This window comes from Zingiber officinale, chromosome 6B (genome assembly GCF_018446385.1).
Source record: "Zingiber officinale cultivar Zhangliang chromosome 6B, Zo_v1.1, whole genome shotgun sequence".
NCBI lineage: Eukaryota > Viridiplantae > Streptophyta > Magnoliopsida > Zingiberales > Zingiberaceae > Zingiber > Zingiber officinale.
Window position 1 is genome coordinate 34,878,148 of NC_055996.1, and position 3,868 is coordinate 34,882,015.

Sequence of the window (3,868 nt, forward strand, 5' to 3'; positions counted from 1 at the left end):
TGGGTTGCATTATTAACTGCGTGGTTATGTTATGCTTCAGCTGTGTGGATTGTATTATTAATTGCGTGGTTGTGTGTATATTCCAACCGTATGTGGCTGATGTATTTTGTATGTATGTATACCTCAGATTGTCACCGGTATATGGGAGATGATGTCAAAATTTTTCGGTAGGGAATCCTTTGGGGGCGTGACATTTTCCATTCCAAATTTTTTTATGTAATTCTTTGATATATTTTTGTTGATAAACATAATTTCCTTCACTAGTTTGTTTAATCTGTAACCCTAAAAAGTATGTTTTGTTGGACCCCGTGGTTGTTTTGATGTGATCAACCAGGTTAGGTTGGGTCCTGTTTGGTTTTGATCTTTGTGTCTGTGTTGGAGCTTAGGAACACAAGAAGTCGAGCAGAAGACGCAACTAGCGAGAAGGATGGCACGGGAAGGGAGCCGACGAGCTCGGTGCATCTGAGGGACGAAAGGGTTGCGGAAGAGTACACCGGTGGACGAGAAGAACGTACGCGACGTTCGAGGGAAGAGAAGCCAGAGCGAAAGCCTGCTTGAGGAGAAGGCCGGAAATTGGGTTCGGGTGAGCCCTATTTCGGTTGGCCGTAATCACCCAAGCCAACGGAGCATCGAAAGATCCAAAGGAAGGCTAGAGCTATTTATACATTGCAGGTGGAGGGCGCCCTCCATGAGGTATAGGAGGCGCCCTCCATGAGGTATAGGAGGCACCCTCCATAAGGTGTGGGAGGCGCCCTCCATGTTTATGGAGGGTGCCCTCGACCCAGTCTTTGTAGCTGTTTGGCAGTGGATAAAGCTTTATCTGCTGCCTCACTAGAGGCGCCCTCCAAGTCCCTTGGAGGCACCCTAAAGCAGTAGATAAGATTTTCCAGGGGCTATAAAAGGTCCCCTTGACGTAGGAAAGATATAACAACTTTAGAACAACTACTGTAATCATTTCCTAGAGATTTTCTGAGCTTTTTAAAGAGTGTAAGAGACTTCTAGTAGAGCTTTGCAACCGCCTTGGATTAACAACCACCTAGGTTGTAACCAAGTCAAATCTGTTTGTCTCTTTTCTTTTTAATTAGTTGTTCATTTTAGTTTATTTTAATTGTGATATTGCTACTAATCTTGGTTGGAAAGAAGGGAAAGGTTTTTTTTTTACAAACGTTGCACCCTCTCACCAGCCCCGCCGCTGCGCCAACAAGTGGTATCAAAGTCCTACCGCCTCATAAGAATTAACTGCCAACTGAAGCATCAAGATCAAGATGATGGCCGGTACAAGCATTCATCCACCAAAGTTCGAGGGAGACTTCGCTCAATGGAAACGCCGAATGAAGATATTCTTCAAAACAGATTTCAAAATTCTTTTAACAATGAAATATGGTTTTACAGTTCCAAAAGACAAAGAAGAATAACAAAGAAGGAGCCCCGACTTCATGGCAAACGATAAAGCAAAATTTCATCTCCCCAACATTCTTCCACCCTAGGAGGTTAATCGAATCGGCAACTACGACTCAGCAAAGGAACTTTGGGAGAAGTTCCTGGAACTGCACGAAGGAACTTTTGAAACAAAGCTTACGAGATGGGACATGCTCCGAAATCAACCGACGAACCTCTGGATGGAAGAAGGAGAGTCAGTAGCACAACTACACGGAAGAATTAAGGAGTTAATCATCGGGCTAACAAACCTCGGAGAAATGGTAACGAATCGGGATGCACAAAGGTATGCTTTAAATATGTTCCCAAGAACACCCGAATGGACAACTATAGTAGACTCCTACTATATATCCAAGGATCTCGAGGTAAGTACATTAGAAAGTCTTTTCTCTACTTTCGAATTACATGAATCTCAGTGCGCGGGACAAAGGAAAGGACCAAGTCAGAACGTTGCCTTGAAAGCAAGAACCAACAATTTAGACTCCGAAAAATCAATTGATGAAAACGAAGCAGTCCTTTTGTAAGAAAATTTAATAAATTTATTCGGTCTAATAAGTTTAAATCGTAGACAAAGAGGGATTACCTAAACAAAAGGAAGGTTCGATGCTACAACTGCAACGAAGAATGACACATCAAGGATAACTGTCCAAAATTGAAGAAAAGGGACAAAGAGAAAGAAAAGTCCCAAAGACCAACATCCTCCAAACGCAAGAGTCTGAAGGCCATATGGGATGAATCATTGTCCTCCGCATCTGAAATCGAAGCATACGCCAGACTAGCCCTAACATCAATCCATCAAGAAGAAGATGAGACTAGCTCAGAGATGAGCATAGATGAAGAGGGAGGAATATCGAAAGAAATCAGCGATGAAGGGGGAGCATCAGAAATTGAGGTAAGTGAGGTACGTGCTCTATCTCCCAAGCAGTCCTTTAAATTTATTAAAAGTTTTACTAAAGATCTAGTTAAACTAGAAAAGAAAAATGCTGAATTGAAATTGAATTTAGTAAAAGCATGTCCTCTATAATAGTATGATAATCTAAAATTAGAAAATGAAAAAGTGAAAATAGAATCAAAAAATTGAAAAATGACCATGCATGCTTGAATAACTTTCAAAAAATCAAAACTTAGAATTTATGGTAAATTAAATTAGTATATTAGACATCACCAAGGTTAACTTAGAAAAAATCCCAGAGAATATGCACCCCCCAAATTTTTAGTTAACCCAATAGGAAGGAACCTATATTGGGTGCCAAAATCTTACTTAGATTAAACATTTTTCTAAGGCTTTTAGAAAAGATTAAATGTTTAAATTCTTTAAAAGTCTTTGTCTAGAAGTGGTTGATGATCCAATAACTTAGAAGGCCTAGTGTCTCGCCACAGCCTGGAAGTCGATTATTGAATTAGATATTTAATTAACAAACTGATAAGCTTGTGAAATTTATTAAGATAATTGCTTTTAATGTTTGTCAATCTTAGAAAAACTTCTTAACTTAGAAATTTATTTTACTTGTTAAATCTAGTTTTTCCTAAAACTTAAATTCTTATCCTATTTTTTGATGTGATCAAAGGGGGAGAAATAGGTACAAGTTGAGGGGGAGTAGGGGGAGTTAGAATTTTTCTAAAAATTCTGAATTCAATTCAGTTTATCATTTGCTTAGTATTGCAATTTCTTTTATTACAAACTTTTTACTTAAAATGTTTTTCATTGTTTCTATTATTACCCTAACTTGAACTTGGGTTGATGCACATCAAAAAGGGAGAGATTGTTGTACCCCCGTGGTTGTTTTGATGTGATCAATCAAGTTAGGTTGGGCCCTATTTAGTTTTGATCCCTGTGTCTAAGTGTGCAGGAGCTTAGGAACACAGGAAGTTGAGCGGAAGACTCAACTAGCGAGAAGGATGGCACCGGAAGGGAGCCGACGAGCTCGGTGCATCCGAGGGACAAAGGGATGCGGAAGAGTACACCGGTGGACGAGAAGAACGTACGCGATGTTCGAGGAACAAGAAGCCAGAGTGAAAGCCTGCTCGAGGAAAAGGTCGAAAATTGGATTCGGGTGAGCCCTATTTTGGTTGGCCACAATCACTCAAGCGATCGAAGCAGCGGAAGATCCAAATGAAGGTTGGAGCTATTTATACACTGTAGGCGGAGGGTGCCCTCCATGAGGTATAGGAGGCACCCTCCATAAGGTGTAGGAGGCACCCTCCATAAGGTGTGGGAGGTGCCCTCCATGCTTATGGAGGGTGCCCTCGACCCAGTCTTTGTAGACATTTGGCAACTGATAAAGCTTTATCTGCTGCCTCGCTGGAGGCACCCTCCAAGCCCCTTGGAGGCGCTCTCAAGCAGTAGATAAGATTTTCTAGGGGCTATAAAAGGACCCCACACTTAGGAAAGATATAACAACTTTTGAACAACTACTGTAATCATTTCCTA